This window comes from Pogona vitticeps, chromosome 4 (assembly GCF_051106095.1).
Source record: "Pogona vitticeps strain Pit_001003342236 chromosome 4, PviZW2.1, whole genome shotgun sequence".
NCBI lineage: Eukaryota > Metazoa > Chordata > Lepidosauria > Squamata > Agamidae > Pogona > Pogona vitticeps.
Window position 1 is genome coordinate 177,161,159 of NC_135786.1, and position 14,067 is coordinate 177,175,225.

Below are 14,067 nucleotides of genomic sequence, written 5' to 3' on the forward strand. Positions count from 1 at the left end.
TCCTTTTCCTTGTACTTTCTGGACTATGAAGAACACAGAGATTTAGCTGGAATCAGGTAAGTGATGATATTCTTCCATCTCTGCATGCAGCCACACAAAATCATTGCCACATGAAACTATTCTTCATTCATTCATTCATTCATTCATTCATTCATTCATTCATTCATTCATTCATTCATTCATTCATTCAGTTTGTATATTGCTCCCATTAATATCAGAACCCTACTCTGGGTGGGTTACAACATGTAAAACAGGAAACAAAAATAAAAATAGAGACATTAAACCCAGATCCTCAAAAAAGCCAATTCAAAAGAGAAAACAGCTACTTAGTTGTAACACTGAGCATGACTAGTACAGGATAGTCAGCAGGTGCTTCACAAAATTGCATACATTCATAGGCAGGGGAGGGAGATATTTAGAGAGAAAGGTCTCAGAAACAGAATGAAGAGTTTTTTTTAAAAAAAAAAAACTTTGCTTTAAAGAAAGTAATGAAGTGACAGTTCTCCAGAAAGGGGGATATTTTACCATGTTCCTTCAGTAAATGTTTTCTCAGGATCTCTGAAACCAGTCTCCACACATAAATATCCTCACAAAAGGGAAATCAGCTCCAGGTCAAGAGCTATCTGAACTTTTGACTCTGTAAGTTAGGACACAATTAGCAGACAGCATGACGCACGCATGACACAGATGCACACATGTGTGCATATAGGGGGCATGTGTGCATGTTTGTGTCTGTGCATGCATGTGGGTGTGCATTCAGGGGGGCGGGTCTGCATGTGTGCATGTGTGTGTGCATTTGTGGCTGTGTGTGGGTCGGAGTGCATGTGTGTTCCTTCGGCCCTCAAAGATCTGTCTCTGCAGCCCGGTCATTCAAAGACTACAGACTGGTACTGGTCCATAGCCTGGGGATTGGGGACCCCTGCTGTAGACCATCTTGACTACTGACATGGGTGGCACCAATATTCAAAGTGCCTTTTGCAATGTAAAGTTTGGCATCCTTTTTCCTGCTGCCCACACAGGCACAATATTGTACAGCAATATTGGGACAATCTCCTGGCATTTTGGATACAGAACAACAATATCCCACATTCATAAACTGAAGTGTATGATAAATCCATTATTCACAGTTGAAAATGGATGCTTCTGCTTCCAGATAGTTTAACACTATGTTCCTGCTAAGATTTTGTCTCTGCCAAGTTAGCTTAACCTCACACAGTTATGTCAGCGTTTCTGAGAAAAACTTGCAGGAAACTTTTATTTAGGCTTTAGGTCACAAAGAAGATATCCCAACATGCTAAGCCTTTCACAAAACAATCAAAGTGAACACGTGCACTGTGTATTAATAAACTGGTCTCCCTGAAAACAAACATTATTTCTTCCTGGAGAGTGAAAATATCATGGCCTCACTCAATGCTTCCTAAATAGGAAGATTTAATCTGCAGAAGACAAAAGCAAGCAGGAGTTCATTCAGGAATAAGGAAATGTGGTCAAGTAAATATGGTCAAGTATAAAGAAAATAAATTCTATTATCAGCAAATATCAAACTGTTTGGGTACTCTTGCAAAATAGCAAATGTTTTTCGCTTTTGGCATTCTTTGCATTGTGCTAGTGATTTATTGACAGATGATGAAAGCAAATAATTGTCCCTGCAGGTCTTATTTTTGTAGCATACATCAAAACAACTCTCCAAATGAGCAAGTATTATTTTGCTGTTAGAGAAATAGCACATACACGTTTGCCAAAAAAAAAAAAAAAGTGTCTCTGTTCAGTGGTTTTGAACCAGTGTTTGCATGCTGAGTTTCAGAGGAAGCTCTTGAGAAGAACATGACCCAAGAAGCTCAAGGCTGTCCTGATTTATGCAAAACATAATGCCATTGCAAGTTGGCTGGAATTCCTTAGCTTGCAAACCAACCTGAACTGATGCCTTGAGATCTGCTTTAGCAAGGGGTGTCAGATTTCACTAATAGACACTGATCCTCTGGCTGAGATAATAGAATGGAAGAATTGGAAGGAAGGAGGAATTCAGAAACAGTAATGTCTTCCTAAGTTCTGCTTCTTCTCAGATATTAAAGGCACAAGATTCTTACTACTCATGGAATCTAATGATCCTATATAACACATCAACATCATATATATAAGTAGTTTTATTGTTTATATTTGGATCTGTCCTCAGTCTAATTATAACAAAAACATACCAGTAAACATTCTGAAGAATAAGCCATGTCTGTACATTTAACTGATACAGTTGACTCAGTCCCAGATGAAAATGAACTTGTTCTAAGGATTGGAGAATAGTCTACTAACACTGTTGTTAATGGGAAAGGATATATTCAATGTTCTTCATTATTACAGATGGAAGTTGTGTGTGAGAGAGACTGACTGTAGCACAGAAGATGTTAAACATCAAAAATCATTATGAACTGAACATCCCTCTGTGGGGGACAGGGCAGCACTACCCATCAGTCAAACTATGGGGTGCTTTATTATCAAATTAGAAGCAGAGAAACCCAAGAGCTCATGAGGTCCTACCATGTATTATTCTGTCAATACTGTGCACTTAGAATGATAAGAGGCTATTTGTTGTGATATTGTCATTCTTAGTTGCCTGTTTTCCAGTCTCCCACCCACCCCATGAGCACATGTTGCTGTGAGACTCTCTGACCTGTTCTGTACAATGGGGCTAGCCTGATCAGCTCTCAAGTGAAACATGCTGTTTCTGTGAGTGACAGGTCACTTATAAAGAAGGTGCAATGGAAGACAACAGGAAGAGGAAGGTACAAGCACCAGAGCCCTGGGGGCAGGGTGGAGCATTGCAGCTATGTGCATCAAGAAGGATGGGAGTGGCAGCAAACAGGAACCCCACAGTTGCTCAAGTGAAGAGTGGATGTGATGGAGCATTAGAAGCAGAAGTGTGTTAGAAGGAGAATCTTTGAACCCTGCCCCTGCGTATCTACAACTAACAGACCTCTGTGGCTGCTCAACTGAGGGAGGAGCACATGACAGTGGATTGCAAGGAGAGGTACTACTCCTTTACCATCTTTCCATGCCCTGGACAGGTACGCACTACTATGATCTCCTGACAGAGTGAATGGTGTGGCCAAGACAGAGAAGGAACTATCCAGGTGTCCAGAAACTAGAGCCCAAGGCTACACAAATAGGGAACAATAACAATAACAATCAGTAGCTTTGTAAGTTCAACAGAAATATATGAGGAGTTACATAGAGGCAGGTCAAGCAGCTGCACAAATGAGGACACATAGAAGTGTCAATTAGAACTCATGCAGGCAAGTCTATACATTAAGAGAGGAGCAGCTGGCAAAAAAAAGGAAACCCAAAATCACACAAATAAGAGCATACAGTGGCAGGAAAACTTCCACTGGAGATGGCATTAGAATTTGCCATTCTTAGTGCCCTGTCATTTAAGCAAATACCTCCTTGTCTAATAAGACCACCTATTCAGGTAACAGATGCCTTCTGCTTCAAGTAAGAGGGTTTTTTGTTGTAGTAGTAGGTTTTTCGGGCTGTTTGGCCGTGTTCTATAGGTTTTTCATCCTAACACTTCACCAGTCTCTGTGGCTGACATCTTCAGAGGACAGGAGTTAGAACTCTGTCTGTGTTCTGGTGTAGTGTGTGGGATAGTTGAGTATTTGTAGCTGTAGGATCAGCTTTTTGTCCTTTTCAGTAGATTGGGTGATTATGGTGATCAGGGGGTTTGTTATGGGTGTATTGTTGTGATAAGGGGGGAGATGATCTGTCACTGTGATTGATGGGTGTTGTTAGCCAGTGCAGTGATCGCTGGTCCTTGTGGCTAGGTAGAGTGACACAGACAGATTTCTATCTCCTGACTTCTGAAGATGCTCGCCACAGAGACTGGTTAGGAAGAAAAACCTTCAGAACATGGCCAAACAGCCTGAAAAACCTAAAACAACCATCGGATCCCAGCCATGAAAGCCTTCGAGAACACACAGGGTTTTGTTTTCTGTTTTTTTTTAACAGAACACATTATTTGGACAAGAGAAGGAGCCACCCAATCATGAGTGAGCAGGAGACTGGTAGCTATGTATATTAGGAGTGGTGGTAGTGGCAAACAAGAGCTCTGCAGGAGAAATGCAGCTGCTCAGGTGAGGGGGGCATGAAGGTGGTGAGGTGACCGCCTTACTTTGCCTTAAGCCAGGACTAGCTTTGAGTAAATTACTTTATGAATTATGACAAAAACATGATGTCTTGCCAAGTCTTAGGGAAATGTACGATGTGTAGAAGAGAACTGTCTTCTGTGAACTACCCTGAGGCAGCTGCTTGGTCAAGGGAGGGAGGGAGGGTGGGTGGGTGGAAGAAAGGAAGGAAGGAAGGAAGGAAGGATATTAAAAATTCATCCTTAGATGAGGTTACAAGGGGCTGATACCTACTTTTGTCTAAACAGAACTCCACGAGGACATGAGTGCAATAATATTGTCCCATGTCTGTTCCCAGGTGAATAGCATGCTGCCTCCAATGCTGGAGGTGACAGCTGTGAAGAGTGGTGGTTCCAGCCACATGTTCAACTTCAGTTTGAATTTTCCTCAACTGATCCCAACATTTTTCCCAGTGTACTGCATGACTACCTCAGGGCATCTGAACCATCATCTGGGAGGAAGTAAGAGTACTTGGCAATGAGATAGTAAATCCACTAAAAAAATGAAGAGGATGAGTGCAGTTCTTCATGACTTTTGTTAATCTCCTTTGCAACAGACACTCATTCCAATATATTAAAAATAGTTTTGGTATATTGATTTACACTTTTATTTTGCAAACAAAAAGTATCACTTTTATTTTAAGCATTATTTTAAGCAACCCCATATTTTCTTTCACTCAGTGGAAAAATAAATTCCCTTCTCCCAGTTACTAGCATGAGTTGAGATTTCTGCTTACACAGAGACACACAAATACACTATGCCCCAAATCCCCATTCTTTTATATTCAAGTGATGCCAATATTATCAGTATGAGGCTGACTGAGATGCTGACAAGCAATGTTTGCAACAAAAGTTTCTGAATTATTAACCAAATGACAAGGGCAAAATCGGGTGATGCAATGGAAGCAGAGGTCTTAAATACCCAATAACTGAATCTAAAATTTAATGAAGTCCAGGATGACATTGAAATGCACCATTTCATTTGCCATTAACCTTTTTGATGCATTGAGCTCAAGTCTTTAACTTCTTAAGACAGGGTGCCTTCTAATGACAAGGACAGACAGCTGTTCTATGTAAGTGATCCTTCATTCCTACCTAGAAAGGAGCTGAGGTTGATAAATCAGAGAGACCTAAAAATGAAAAGATAAGGACATTGATAAAAATGGCTTCAGTGGAAAAACTGCAGCCGAGCTGGAAAATCTCTGGTGGACTCCTTTAGCTTGATATTCAAAAACAAGCCATGTGGGAAACAATTTCTGCAACAAGGGAATGCCTTCTATCAAGATCATAAGCAGAAGAAATAGAAGAGGAAACTCAAACCCCCCTGATGATAGTTCTTCCTTCCCAGTCCTCAGCATGTGTTCTTGTTAGTTGTTTGGAATTTTGTCAGCGCCTGTCAAACTCTCAGGTCCGAATCCTGGTTGAGACACCTGGAGTACCAGGCCTTCTGGACAGAGTGCCTTGGCGATGTTTGATTTGTAATTGCACCTGTTGGAGACTGGCCTGTAAAAAGCTTCTCCTTCTGTAACCAAGTACCAAATAACCCTTTGTGCAAATGCCAAGGAAAACAAAAAAGCGCAAACAACTGTTGGGCAAAAAGTGTCACTGCAGTTTTAATTGACAGAGTAGTGTGAAATTCAATTACATCATTTATTTATTTTCTAATGCTCTACTGGCAGAAGATTCTGCCTAACATTCTTCACACGTGTCTCTGCACTCTCTGAGGACCCAGCTAGAAGAAGCATCTGAGGAAAGAAACATGCATTTCTTCAGGTTTCTTAAACATTTGTTTAGAAAGGACAGTTGTGAACAGGACAGCAGCACTTGAAGCTGGAATCCTTTGAGGGCTCAAGATAGAATAGGAGGTACTTGTTGCATAAACTGGTAGAAGCTCATAAGCATTGGATCCAGATTGTGGATAGCAGTGATAAACCACTGTGTGATTTGGAGTGTTTTTGATGTAAGCAGCAGGATATTTGGAACCAGATCATTGACTTTCAGCAATGACTCAATACTACTAGTCTGCACAGGAACATAAACTCTATTCAGGTATTGATTTTGGGGGGCATTTTGAGGGGCAGTTACTACTCTCCTAGAGTAGGGAGCATAGCAATCACCTTATGGGATACTCATTTGCATGTCCTTTAAACACAGAGGCTGGAAAAATAGCCTTTTTTGACCTGCAGTTCCCAGAATCCCCCAGCCAGCATGATCAGAAGCCCAGGAGATTATGAGAGCTGTAGTCAAAAGGGGTAACTATTTAAAGCTCTGTCCAACCTAGAGAGAAAAATTGCTTCCCCGTTCAAGCAGGGTGTGTATGTGTGCATGTGCCTCCTCTCAAAACTTTGGAATCAGCCTCCCAGCCTCAGATCTGGAGCCACCCCAGGAACGAAGAATATGCCATCTTAATTAAGGTGCCTTCACTGGACTTGGTCCCCCTGTCACAGAAAAGCCAAGTATAATACTTGGGTCTCATCATCCCTCCATTTCAAAGACAGTGCTTCATGCCATCTAATTACTAATATCAAAAGGCTGCATTAATTAGTCTGGAACATTATCAAACCTCCCTGATGTATTCTATTTTCCTTTACGACAGAAAATCCAGTCACCTTTTTGTCAGACTTTGTGTTGCAATGGATTGCTGCTTCAACTTCCCTTCTCTAATCCTCCTTTCCATCCTATCCTAACACAATTTCCATTGTTCTTCATTTTGTTTTTGGCTTACTCTTTCATTTCTCCCCTTCGTATACTCTATTTTTTCCATTTATGATCTGCCTGTTTCTCTGTATTATTTTGAACTGGATGGGAAATGGAACTGCTTATCTAAAATAATTTGGAAAATTACATGATTGTGAGAGCACTGATCCATTTTTTTTAAAAAAAATCCATTATTCCCATGTATTTTCCCTTGAACTGCAACGAAGTCTTTTGTCTTGGCTTAGTTCTCTTACCCTCCAGGCTACTTTAGATGTGTGTGATAATGCTAACTACAGCAAAGGATGTTTAAGACTTTCACACCCCTTCCCTAAATTCCATTGCTATATGGAATGAAGAGATCCAGTTGGGAGCAAAAGCAACCCATACAAGCCTTCTGCCCCTGAAGTTATATACAGTATAGTGTTTGGAAGAAAAATTACTAGGTGGCAAGGTAGGTAACTCAGGAGAATTGAAGAGGGCAAATTTGTTCTCCACTTCTACCCATACATCTAAGTAGTAATGATCACTTATTTAACTGACTGAGAATTCCATGTCTATGAGGTCAAAACGTCTATGCTTTATGTTGTGGCATAACTATCTTGATTTAAAATATCTCCTCCCCCCTCCCCAGCCTCATTAAACATTCAACAGAAGAAGGGTGTTAAATGCTAGCTTTTGAAGATATAATCAAAGAATATGCTGCTTGCGAATATGGGAAATAAAGCCCTGAGATTTAATTTAACATGCCGGGTGGTTTATTGCAGAGCTTCTTTCTTCTTCTTTCTTTTAACTTACATAAAAATAGCCAGCAGGAAGAACAGCTCATCTTGCCCTTGCATACACAAGTGGCCCCTTGGCTCTTTTAAAATACAGAAACAATGGCCAATACCTTGTCCAGTGTTTGCCCATGCAGCGCACCAACTGCGGAAGGTGCCACGGTCACACAACTAGGCATGCTATCATAATTGATCATATAACTAGGCATGCTATCATGATCAGCTGGCACCTCATCCAAGTGCTATGGCAGCTGTTGCACTTGGAACTTTGTGTATCTAAATATTGAACATGATACTGACCAAGGGACTAATCCCATTGCAAATTCATCCTGTGTAGATAAAGCCCACTTCAGATTCAAGCTCTCCTTAGCTGGCTCATTTCTGCCTGTAACCTGTAAGGGTTAGGGCCTTGCCTGTGTTCCCCCTCTCCTGTGCACATGTGTGCATGTTTGTAGGCTGTTTCTACAGTTGGAGTTTTATTTCAACCACTGTATGCTGCCTTTAAGGGGTTTGGATGGGAGGGACCTTTGTAGGCTGGGGCAACTGTCACTTAATGCAGAAGTAACCAATTGTTCTTTCCTTGTCTTTGATTTTGAAGACAACCATGCCTCTCTTCCTTTTACCACTTTTTTCATTCTGTTGCCATTAGTGTTAGAATTAGCGTGTACTTAGTATGCAGTTAGTATGTTGTTGTTGTTGATCTGCAGTCCCATCACCACCACCACCATAACACTTTCAAGAAGATTTCCAGAGGTTACATGGAGGTGAAGGTAGCTTGGCAAAAGTGGTTTCCTCATCCCCGTGGTGGGGGTGATTCCTAAAAATACATAAATGATGATATAATAGGTTTATAGGTGAGGGTATTACCATAGTGTCTTCTCATACTTCACAACTAGAGATGGGGGTATTTGTATTCGTACATGAATACGAATATCTCCCCACAGGTGGAAATAATGTCCATTCACCTTTCGGCTGCTGCCGGAGGTGCCTTCTATCACGCTGTGCTCCGCAATGGATTAGCGCCTGTGCGACCTGGCAGAGAGGCTTGTCATCCTGCCTCCAGCCAGGAGTGGCTAATCCATTGCGGAGCACGGCACGATCGGAAGACACCGCTGCACCCACAGCAGCAGCCAAACGGTGAGTGGACGATCCAGCTCCATGGGGTCAGACCCTCATTATTTCCACCTGTGGGGAGATATTCATATTCATCTATGAATATGAATACCCCCATCTCTATTTACAACTGTTATCCCAAGTTTTAAGAAGGAATACAATAACCACAGCTGATTTCAAAGCACATCACATCATGAAGTCGCTCCTATAAAGGTCTTATGAGACCTTCAAGCTTTTGATGTTTGTGTCCTTGAAAACTGTCTGTGACTTAGAACATGGCACAAGCAGGAGGGAGAAATAACCCAACCAAACAAGAATTAATGGAAAGTTGGGAACAAAACATCTAAAGAACTATATATATTTGCTTTCCTGGTTACAGCCAGTGTCTTTAAAGTATGAACTTCCCATGTCTGACATGGAAAAGAAGCTCAAGAAAATCAATAGCTCATTAAGAAAATGGTTTCATTGTCAGTCAGCTTCCCCAAATAAAGTTCCTAACAGAAGTTCCTGTAAACAAAACCTTTTTCCGTCACCATTAACTGATGAAACAAATGTAATTGCTTACTGTGCAGTAATGAATACGAGGAAGGTGGACAGAACAATGAGACAAATAGGCAAGTGATACCCCTGTGGGAAATGGAAGCCCACCAAAGTGCTATCCCCCCCCCCCATTTATCCTCTTTCTAGTAAGCTATCTTTTCCTTAAGTTTTAACAGATAATGTACTAGATGTAGATGAATGCAAAACATCATTACACAAAATTTGCTTAATGTGAAGCTTCATTTACAAACATATAAGATCTATATTCATCTTTTTCCTGTGAGATTACAGAGACTGATCCATAAGCATCAACCATGTGGTTTAAAAGACAGCCTTCTGTATGCATCTGGAGGTATAATTGACTCATGGCCTCATTCAGAGTGCTTAGGAGGAAACAAATAATTTCTGTAAAAGAACACTGTGTCTAGAATCCTGTTTCTTAGGGCAGCCATTTCCATTCCCACATGGCCTCTTGGGGCCCCTGGTACATATTTCTGTATGTGGACACTGTAGTGTAAAACTGATCTTGCCTAGATATACAAGTATTTCTCTTCATTACACTTAATTCAACAGTCATTATGCCCTATGCAACTGATTTTCCCCTGATGAAAGTACTAGGACCTTTTGGGTTAATTTGAATAATAATAATAAAATAAAACATGAAAGAAGCATTTACTTTACTTTCTCGGTTAATTCTGAAAGTCAGACTCTGAAATCCAAATGATTCATTTTAATGAAAGAGAGGATCACAAAAGCTCTGGGTGTTTTGTGTTTCCATCTTTTGTCTGCCCTTTCATCATCTCTTGTCTGTCCAATTTTCTATAAAGTATTTCATCAAATAGAATCATGAGAGCTGCTGTCAGAAGCCAATCAGAATGGCCAGGAAGTGGAAAGAGGGAATCTTGAATTGTAGAAGAAGATGGATTGGCAGTGGAAACCAGTGAATAATGTTCTTTTGCTTCACCTCTTCTTTATGAGGGGTGGGATCTGTGTACTGCAGACATAGCCAGTACAGATTGTGGACAATTTGGGTTGTTTTTTTTTAATAATAATTTTCACAATTTGCAAATTTCTTCATAAATTTGAAGGAAAGAGCTTAAAGGTTTTTAGAAAAGAAAAGGAGGATTAAAAGGAGGAGAAGGTGAAACTGGTTTATTTGTCTACCTTTATTGTAGAGGAAAAAGAACTCATTGCCTTGAATTGGACACATGGCCATTCACAAAAGTGGTGAAGAAGCTTTTTAAAAAATATGGCATTAAAAATACATGCAGGATGAACCAATGTGTATTCACAGGTATGCTGACTAAAGCAGATGTGACTGGGATTATAGTTACTATTGTGCTTACTTCACTGTGGGACCAGGAGCAAACTAAAAGATAAAGGGGAAAGTATGACGCCAACTTGAAATGAACATTCAGCTAAAAAGAGAAGAAAGATGTAGGAGGAGTACATTTTATCCGACAAAATGAAGAATAATTGATGAAACAGCAAGTACAGGACGTTTTCTTGCTGAACCATGAGAAAGATGAATGCACAAAGGGTAAGGCATTGCTTAAGAATTTCTCAATTTTTTATTTTTATTTTTTTGCCAAGGTAAGCTGACATGATAATACCTAATTGAAAACATCAATGGCAACATAAACCTGACCTCATTTGTGGTGTACATGAACTGGATCTGGAAGCAAATGGATGCCTTAGAAATTCTTTTTTTCTCTTTTCAATTAATGAGGTCTTTGTAAAGCTTGCACTTACTGATCAATTTAAATCTTGTTGCCATAATTTATACCATGAATGACTGGTGATGACAACAGCATTTTTTTGGAGGGCTGGGGGGGGGGAATGAAACTTTTCCAGTTTTTCTCCCAAAGGTACTGAGTGTTCCATGTAATCCCTTTCATCTTTGGGAAATTGTGGGGCCCACTGGATGGGAGGAAAAAATATTTGATTACTGAAATATTTTTTGCAGCAGAAATATTTTTGAAATATTTTTCAGTTTATTTACTATAGCTTCCCCCCAATTCAAGTATCCTAGTGCCCATCCTTTCAACCTTCTGTCCTCCTGTCCTTTTCATTTTCACAATCTCCTCTCACATTTCCAGTTCTAGTCTTTATATGTTTTATTTAGTTCTTCACAAAACCTCAGTTTTTATGAATGTGGGATATTGTGCTTCTGTATCCATGATTCAAAACACCAGGAAATGCCCAGTATTACTGCACAATATTGTGTCTTGTGTTGCCAGCAGGAAAAAGGATAGCAACATTGCAAATAGCAGTCAAGATAGTCTACAGCAGTGGTTCTTAACCTTTGTTACTGTGGCGTTTTTGAACTGCAACTCCCAGAAACCCCAGCCAGCACAGCTGATGGTGAAGGCTTCTCAGAGTTGCAGTCCAAAAACACCTGAGTAACCCAAGGTTAAGAACCAGTGGTCTACAGCAGTGGTTCTTAACCTTTGTTACTCAGGTGTTTTTGAACTGCAACTCCCAGAAACCCCAGCCAGCAGAGCTGATGGTGAAGGCTTCTGGGAGTTGCAGTCCAAAAACATCTGAGTAACAAAGGTTAATAACCAGTGGTCTACAGAATACCCACTTGGGCTCATTACTATTCAGAAAAAGACATCAAGCAGGAGAAAATCCCAAAGGCTGCCTCTTTTTTTTTTATCAGTTAAGCTATTCTCTCACAAAAACAAAGCAATTGTCAGGGTGGTTCTACAATAAGTTCTCTTAATATGTCTTGCTTGGAAAATATGGATATTTGTTTGCTACAACTGTGGCAAAATTGAAATGTGTTTAAAAGTTCTAATTTTTTTTTGTTTGGGTTGTGCCCAATTTTAGAATTGCTTTATAGAATGTGTATTTGCTCGGCTGCTCAGTATCAGTGCTGCACTCTCATAAAGCTACAATTTATTAGAGTGAGTGAAAATTCTAAGTTTCTAAACTATGTAGGGCTCCTACTTGGGTATGAAAGCCTTCTTCTGGAGACTTTCAGATTTAATCATGTGTGTGGGATTCAGAGACAGTGATCACCTCAGCCTTCCTGTGCAAAGTCATAATTGTGTGGGGCAAAATGCACAAACAGGGGTATGACAGAAACCAGTATTTCTACATATCTAGTCAATAACTCATCAATTACAGATGCTACATGGAAAGGGAATCCAATAAGTAGTAATTTAGCATCAAAAAAGGGTGAGAAAAGCATATTATAAATGAGGCCTTTTTTTGTTTGGTTTCTGATTGTTCAATGGCCTGTGCCTTGGGTGACCACAACCATAATGTCAAAATTAAATAAACATCAATAGGGAGACTGAAGAGAGGAGTTAACTAATGTGTTTTAATTAATTTTAATTGCTGACGATTTACACAGTAGCCTTGAATTCCCCTCCCCCATTTTCCTCCCTCTCCTGATGACATTGGGAAATCTGCCAATTTTGCTATTGCTCTGGGTTGTCTCAAAGCTATTTAAAAATGAAGTGCTTGAACAGGTGAAAAGCTTGAAATACTTGTCAAGTGATAGTATGTAAATGGGCTATTATAGCTTAACTTTTCATTTGGGGGGTTGTTGGGAAACCATGGGAGAAGACAAAATGGCAGAGAGGGAAATACAGTGGTGCCTCAACTTATGAATGTTCTGACATACAACCGTTTTGAGTTACAACCAGCTCTGGCTGCAAAATTTTGCTTCTACTTGCGGCCGGAGCTTCGAGTTACAACCAGAAAAAGGCAGGGAAAAAGGCAGGGAATTCAGATTGCTAACCATTGGTGGTGAAGAGGCTGCTTCTTTGTAGCTCTCCCCAGCAGTTAGAGAGTGTGTGATCAGAGGAGGCTTCAGACTGCCTGGTAAGGTGCTGCTTTCTACTTTTTAAAAACTGTTCTGGGTGGGTTTTGCAGCGTGGTTTTGGGTTGGGTGGTGGGATTATGTTTCTATGCTGTGATGGGTTTTGCAGGATTTTGGGGGGGGGTTCCCATTTCCAATGGGTCTTGCAGGGTTTGTTTGCTTTTTCAGGGTTTTTTCCTTCCCATTTCCGATAGATCTTGCAGGGTTTGTTTGCTTTTTCAGGGTTTTTTCCTTCCCATTTCCGATAGATCTTGCAGGGTTTGTTTGCTTTTTCGGGTTTTTTTCCTTCCCATTTCCGATAGATCTTGCAGGGCTTGTTTGCTTTTGGGGTTTTTTCCCCCATTTCCATTGGGTCTTGCAGGGTTTGTTTGCTTTTTTGGGTTGTTTTCTTCTTCCCATTTCTGAGGGGTCTTGCAAGGTTTGTTTGCTTTCTGCTTTGCTTTTTTTGCATTTCCGAAGGGAAATGCACGGTTTGTTTGGTTGCTTTGCTTTGCTTTTTTCCTTTTGGCCGGAACATATTAATCGCATTTCTGATTAGTCTTGCAGGGTGTGTTTTGTGTGTGTGTGTGTATGATTTTTTTCCCTTTGGCCAGAACGGATTAATTGCATTTCAATGCATTCCTGTGGGAAATGGTGCTTCAACTTACGACCATTTTGAGTTACAACCAGAGTTCTGGAACCAATTAAGTTCGTAAGTCAAGGCACCACTGTAAGTGTAGTAGTGAGAGACTACAATCTGCAAGATTTATGTAGGCAAACTCCTATATATAGTTGTGGGGGAACACTTCTCCCCAAAGTTGCTAAGCTGTTGGCTGATTGTTCAGTGTAGAGAAAACTCTCCTGGATGATGTCATAAGCTGCTTCTGAGAGGAGGAGTTACCATCATACTTCCTCTTTCTCATAGATGATAGAGAGCTTGCTTAATTGCCTTTCCCTAG

At 40.4% G+C, this 14,067-nt stretch overlaps 1 long non-coding RNA gene across 1 annotated transcript; it reads left to right on the forward strand.

Annotated features, from left to right (window-relative positions):
- Nucleotides 1-283: 283 nt before the first annotated feature.
- LOC144588542 (uncharacterized) lies at nucleotides 284-13,475 on the forward strand. The gene is made up of 2 exons (XR_013544149.1): nucleotides 284-3,019; nucleotides 4,471-13,475. It is a non-coding gene; the product is annotated as an uncharacterized LOC144588542 (long non-coding RNA).
- Nucleotides 13,476-14,067: the final 592 nt, after the last annotated feature.